Source organism: Staurois parvus, unplaced genomic scaffold, assembly GCF_062004578.1.
Source record: "Staurois parvus isolate SC_StPar_1 unplaced genomic scaffold, SC_StPar_1.0 ptg000525l, whole genome shotgun sequence".
Taxonomy (NCBI): Eukaryota; Metazoa; Chordata; class Amphibia; order Anura; family Ranidae; genus Staurois; species Staurois parvus.
This window is the reverse complement of record NW_028318321.1, coordinates 8,235,364-8,243,099: the sequence shown is the minus strand read 5'-3', so window position 1 is coordinate 8,243,099 and position 7,736 is coordinate 8,235,364.

The window sequence follows — 7,736 nt, the reverse complement described above, 5'->3', positions numbered from 1 at the left end:
GCCTGCGCCTGGGGACACACTGGCCAGACACACATACATCTATTAGTGGCAGTAATGTCACATTCCTGATACTGATATGTACCTGACAATGACTACTCCAGGTAGAAGAAACATTCAAGGAGAAAAAATACTATGCTAGGGTCAGGTATTGGGGAGTACAGCATGGAGTCACCAGGTAGATGCTAGGGTCCAGGATTGGAATCTATGGGAAACATACATAAAGACCCCACTGGAAGACCTGAAGAGTGACACACTGTCCAGCTGCAACAGAACATAAGCCTGAATGTCCTGGAGGCATCATCTGCACATAGGTGGGTGTTTGGAAGGATGAAGAGTAAGTAGAAAGAGTGACAGAGAAGTGATAGATAAGAGAGAGAGACCAGGATGGATGGTTAGATAGATAGATAAAAGTGATATAGACAGACAGACAGATAGATAGATAGATAGATAGATAGATAGATAGATAGATAGATAAAGTGATATAGACAGACAGACAGATAGATAGATAGATAGATAGATAGATAGATAGATAGATAGATAGATAGATCTATATATATCACTTTTATCTATCTGTCTATCTATATCACTTTATCTATCTATCTATCTATCTATCTATCTATCTGTCTATATCACTTTATCTATCTATCTATCTATCTATCTATCTATCTATCTATCTATCTATCTATCTATCTATCTATCTATCTATCTCACTTTTATGGATGGTTAGATAGATAGATAGATAGATAGATAGATAGATCCGGATACACAGATAGAGACCTTTATTTATGTGAGATAGATTTAGATAGATATGAAAGAGTGATACCTGGATATAAAAAGATAGCTAGAAGTGATATAAAGAGATAGATAGATAAAAGTGATACAGATAATTGGCTAGGGCCAGAGTTTCAGTGATTTTTATTACATGGAACAGGAAGCTAGGCGAAAGAGACAGAGATGGTAGATATCTAAATAGAGAGAAAAGTTTGATTTATATGGGATAGATAGATAGAGAAAGGTGATAAAGTTATATAGATAGATAGATAAAGTGAGATAGATAGATAGATAAAAGTGATATATATAGATCTATCTATCTATCTATCTATCTATCTAAATTTATCACTTTTATCTATCTATCTATCTATCTATCTATCTATCTATCTATCTATCTATCTATCTTTAGCACTTTTATCTATCTATCTATCTATCTATCTAACTATCTATCTCATATAAATCAAACTTTTCTCTCTATTTAGGATAGATAGATAGATAGATAGATAGATAGATAGATAAATTGATAGATAGATCCTGATACACAGATAGAGAACTTGATTTATATGAGATAGATATAGATAGATATGAAAGAGTGATATCTGGAGTTTGAGTGACATGAAATAGATAGATATATGAGATGGATAAGACAGAGAGAGACCCAGATACAGAGGGCTTGATGTATATGGGATAGATACAGTAGATAGATAGATAAAAGCGATACAGATAGATAGATGAGAGAGGGGGAGAGGAAGACTGAAAGAGACCAGGATAGGGCAAAGATTGAGTGATTACTATTACATGGAATAGGTAGCTAGATGAAAGAGACAGAGAAAGATAGATATGTACAGTATATAGAGTGAAAGAGTTTGATGTATGATAGATAGATAGATAGATAGATAGATAGATAGATAGATAGATAGATAGATAAACTACAATCTCAGGACAATGTATAACTACAGCAGGACCTCACATGGTCACTGTTCATCTGTCACACATGGACAGTGCATATGAAAGTTGCTATAAGGAATTATGGGCACAGTGTTGGATTTTGGCTGTACACTCATCAGAGAACAACTGACATCATTAGACAATTTTCCAGCCTCAGTGGACTGACATCCTAACGGTGACGTTGATTGTAGTCTGTTGCTCATACGTCGTCAGTTTATTGGACAATTGTATCAGAACTGTTTGTATTGTATGTCTGTCCTTGCATGGGTACTGATAGAGAGACAGGATATCATTGGTTTATTAGTTAGTGTATTGTAACTTTGGAAAGCAGAACTGGTATTAAATTCTTTCAATGGAATCTCTATTATTTTAAAGCTGAACATTATTCAGATAGAAAAAACAGTCATAAATTCATGTTTAATGTCAGTTTAAACAGCTAAAGTAGCCTTTTCAACAAGGGTACCCTGGCACCCCGAGGTGCCTTCAGGTCTTTTCATGGGTGCATTTGCAAAAATCCTAACAGCTGCCCAAAAATGGTATATAAGCCAGCAGGTGGTTCAAGCCTACCGGTTAGTTACACAAAGCCATAGGTTTTCATTGTGCACCATTACAACCTTCTAGCCAATTATGTAATCGGTTGATAAGAAGGACATTGGGTGCCTGCACAGCATCCCTGCATGCCCCTCTCTGTCAGCACTGGGGTCACATTAGCTGATTGGAGAGAAGCTGGGATGAGAAGAGAAACATTGGCACACTAGAATGGGGTGCCTCAAGATTGTACAGAAGTTTAAAGAGCACCTTGACTGAAAAAATGTTGAGAAACACTGAGCTAAAGCATTAGAATACTATATTTATTTTAGCTTGCCATAATCTCCTGCACAGCAGCACTCAGACTGGGAGAAGGGGGGGTCAGCCCTGTGAACCATTCAAGGCTCTATTACTTTGCACTTTGTTGTCAGTCTAATACTGTAAACATGGTTACAGGATGCGAGAGATATGATGTCGTCTGTGTTCTGCTTCCCCTTCTTTGTCCAATCAGCAGTCTGAGGGTGGGTCCTTGACAAAACTTTTCTACCTAACTGCACTAGAAGTAAAGGATCTGGCTTTGCTTACTAGCAGGGGGGCTAGTACACTCGACAGGCCAAAAAGTATTACAAATCTTTTCACAGAAGAAGAAAGCTCACATGTATGCAGGGGCGGACTGACAACTCAAGGGGGGGCCCCCGGGCAAAAGGGAAACATGGGGCCCCTGCAGGGGCGGACTGACCATTTGGAAACTCGGGCACTGCCTGAGGGCCCAGGGTCAGTAGGGGGCCCCATGAGATGCCCCTAGTACCTTTTTCATAGGCTTTTTTGAGGTTGGGCAAGGACACAGGGGCCCCATGATCCCCTATTGCCCGGGGGCCCCATGAGTTGTCAGTCTGCCCCTGGGCCCGTGTCCTTGCCCAAACTCAAAAAAGCCTATGAAAAAGGTACCAGGGGCATCTCATGGGGCCCCCTACTGACCCTGGGCCCTCGGGCAGTGCCCGAGTTTCCAAATGGTCAGTCGGCCCCTGCATGTATGCATTTCTACTATGTATTTAGTGGTTTGGGATCAGCTCTTAGGTTCTTTGGATACACACATGGATGTGACCAGCTTAATGTAAATAATCTCATTAATGTATCAGAAAAACAGTTTCAAAGGCTAGCTTATAATTAAAGTGAACCCAACATATGAGAAATGCAGGGGCTCTCAGTGCTGACCTTGTTTGGGAATTCTACTAGCCCGAGTGGTATGCTGATCCTTATGGTTTTTGGATTTTACCAAAAAGTGACCCAGAAAAAGTATACAATGCATGAGAGTTAGTGAAAGATCAGAGATTTTATCTACATACTTGTTCTGGGTCTTTACTAAAATCAGAGGGTCCCCATGAAGGCCACGCAATTAGCATCTGCAGTAAAAGAGGTAAGCAATGGCAGCCTCCATGTTTCCCTAAGGTTTACTTTAAAGCTGAACTCCAGGAAAATTTCAAAGAGTAAGGATAAAGTGGTATGCTATGCTTGCATGAGCATGCGTATATGAGATTCCTGATCTTATATAATAAATCGTACACAGATGTTCAAAACAACATAGTGCATTTCTAGCTCAATGTGCAGATTGAAAATCCAAATATTGCTGCTTTGTGTCCGTCTGCACTAAGGAATGTACGTGGCAATATTTCGCTTAACAATTAAAACAAACAAAAAAAAGACATAAAATAATGCAACAATCATCTCAATGGTTCACTAAGGAATGAAGTGTGCATGTATGGAGTAAAGCAGCAGGTCGTTGTTCGTTGTTTTGTAAGAACAAGGAAGGTAGCATACAGAGTCATTTATTAGTGGACCCTGCATTCAAATCACTGACATATGAAATTGAATCCAAAAACATTAAGAGAAAATTAAATTTTTATTTTAGGCATGCCGCTGCTTAGCTCATATATGTTTAGATTCCGGAGCATGCACTCCAGAGCAAACCATGTTTTTGGTATATGCACCGCATGCACAATGTACCTGTGTGAAAGTCTCCACAAGGGCTAGGGATCCTAGTAAGTACCATGACGGTATGATTTGGCTGTTTGTGCAATTCGATGAGCTGTTGTACACAGGCATGCTTTAGTAAATCAGGACTATAGTGTTTACTGGTCTGCATGAAAACAAGACATTGTGGGGTTGATTTACTAAAAGCAAACAGACGGTGCACACTGCAAGTGCAGTTGCTCCAGAGCTTAGTAAATGAGGCAAAGTTTTACTTTGTAAAGAATATCTAATCACATGCAAGGAAAATTAAAAAAAACTAAAAAAACTAAAGTTTTGCTTGCAGATGATTGGATGATGGAATTCAGCAGAGCCCCCCTAATTTACTAAGCTCTGGAGCACCTGCACTTCCCAAGTACATAGTCTATTTGCTTTTAGTAAATCAACCCCTCTATGTGGCTAATTGATAGTGATGATGACCATGCTCCCTGGTCTACAGCTGGCCACTTGACAGATATGTAATTTCCATAATAAGGTCCCTTTTAAGTCCATTGCATTGTGCTACATGCGCCAAAGCACGATACAGAAATTGCTGCATTATGATGCCATTAGTTCGTCACTCCAACCCACCAAGGCATTGCACAGCAATTCACCATAATGTATTGCATATCAAATTTGTGACACATCAGTTTTTTGTGTGTTTGATTCCATTGGTAACCTATTATTTCCATGGTGCATCCTTAACACAGCAAGCACCGCAAAAAATGTAAATGGACCCTCAAATTTAAATGAGTACTCAATGGAAATGCACTATAGGTTCCTTTTAAATAGAGCCTAGCTGTTATTGTGACTTTCTTCTAGCCTCCATTGAATGACACTGATGAAAAGAGTTACCTGTCAGCCTCGGATTAGAGGAAAGGAGGCTGAAGGCACACTGCTCAGGTCCCTGTTCAAGTAGCAAAAGTCCTGGACATCAGCATGTGATCTCAATCAATATACATGTCTTCCTACATTCCCAGCATTATCGGTGGCAGCACAAACATGAAATACACTCGGTAATAATTTATAGCACCATCAGTATAAATCTCTTTGGACTTGGAGTCCACTCTCTGATAATTTACGGCTTCAAATGTATCTCCCATGAAGGACAATTCCCCAGATCACAAACAGCAATAAAAGCAGAGTAGCTGGCCCCGCACACCGTTCAGAAACGCACACTCATCTGCCAACTGCCATTTGAAAGGCCACCAAAGCCAATACTGGAGTACCGCTAAGTGATTGGAGCAGGTTTTTTGAGAGAACAAAAGAGGAGCACTATGTCACAATCCAGCTTGTAAAAAACACCAAAGCAGTCAATCCTCTGAAGACTGAACAGAAGCTGACTCTAGAAGAGGCCATTTCTAGGCTTGGACTATCTCAGGACTTCCATGGATTGAGGGACTGCAAGTCTCAGCATGTGCGTCAACATGCAAGCAACTCTTTAAGGAGGCAATGCACAGGCCAGTAACGAAGATCACAATAGGCTGATACTGCCTTTGGGTCGATATTGAAAAAAATATACTGTTGGGATTTTTTACCAATGTTGAAATTTGGATGATTTGAGTAGGGGTGCCCACATTTTTAGAATCAACTGAAATGTTTACATTTTGCATGGTATTTTATGCAAGTTTAAAGTCCACTTGATTTACCATAATGCATAAATTACACAGCCAGCCTCAAAATAAAGCCAAGTGTGAAGGAGATTCTATCTATACAATTAAAATGACTCTAATGCAGTCAAAACGTACAGTATTGTATATTGTCTACAGCACAGTTATAAGGGCACAGTCTACACATCATTCTCTTCCACGCTTTAAGGCACAATATGCAACACAGTCACACTTGCATCCTATTCTCTCTATATATGTTCTGTCCCCCCTGCTACTGTACAGCGCAGAGCATACCCATTGGCGCTATATAAATACTGTATAATAATAATATATTTATTGGCATTTTTTATTACAAGCTGATTTTTTTTTTTTTTTCTAAATACTGGGGTTGATTCACTTACAGCAGTGGTCACCAAACTGTGGTCCTTTGCTTGCCTTTATATGGCCCTTGGTGCACTATTCCTCCTACTGATATGAGGCACTCTTCCTCCCATTGACACCAACGATTGGGCACTATTCCTCCCACTGACAGCAACAATGGAGTAATATTTCTTCCATAGACACCAACAATGGTTCACCATCTCTTCCACTGCCACCAACAAGATGTAACCATTTCTTCCACTGACACCAAAAAGGAGCAACCATTTCTTCCACTGAGACCAACAAGGGGACACCATTTTTTCCAATGACACCAATGAAGGGTCAATATTCTTAACTGACAACAATAGGGCACTATTCTCCCTACTGACACCAATGATGGGATACTATTCTCCCTACTGACACCAATGATGGAGCACTATTCCTCGCACGGATGCCAAAAATGAGGCACTGTTCCTCCCACCGATTCCAACAACGGGGCACTTCCCCCCCACTGATACCAACGATGGAGCACTGTTCCTTCCACTGATACCAATAATGGGAAACTATTCCTACTCCTACTGAGCACAGGTAATTTTTTTACTGCCACTGACCACCAAGTCTGCGGCATAGTTTACTCCCATTGATGCTGGGGCATTTACTACTCCCACCGGCCACAGTCTGGCACCCCTGAACTGTGAAGGACAGTAAACTGGCCCTGTGTTTGTAAAGTTTGGAGATCCCTGACTTAGAGAATCTGAGTTTAGTAAATCAGGTGAAGTTGTATTCATTTCAACTAATCAGTCGTGTGCTAGCAAAAATGTTTTATTATTTAATTTCTGTCAAACCTTGTTGGGGTATTCAAAGTAAATGCAGGTTTTCTAACAGTAAACAGCCTTTACACTAATGTTAAGTGAATAACAGGATCCATCATTTACATTCATAGGCTGTAAGTAGGGTGAAAAGTCTGCACACGGGACTACTCCAAGCAGTTAGCCTTTCTCTCAATGAAAATGCTGTAACTTTAAATGCAGTGAAATTTGAATTGCATGTTCACCTCCTGGAATGTAACCACAGCATAAATGAACCCCCTGTTATTAGTTAATGGTTTAAGGGATAAACTTACAGATGTGAAAAGGATGGGACATGTTTATGGAGACACATTTCTAGTGTAAGGGTAACTGGAAGTAAGAGAGCTGTGTAGCTTTCCATTAATACTGAGGTTTAGCACGTGACAGCCAATCAGAATAGAGCATTTTTTTTAATACTGTAGATTAAAGATTCAAACAAGCATCCTATAGGGGGCCTATTTTGTTTTTTTGCAAATTATTGAACATAAGACCTATATGTGCTACATCATTTTAATTTTCTCATTATTTTGAAATGTGTGCTGAACAAATGAAAATCCAGTTGTTAAGGGCAACAAGGTCAGTTTTTCTGACATTTTCTCCGTGAGGCTAAGCATATTCTTACAGTTCAAGTGTTTATTGAAAAAAAAAAAACAAACATCCAGGG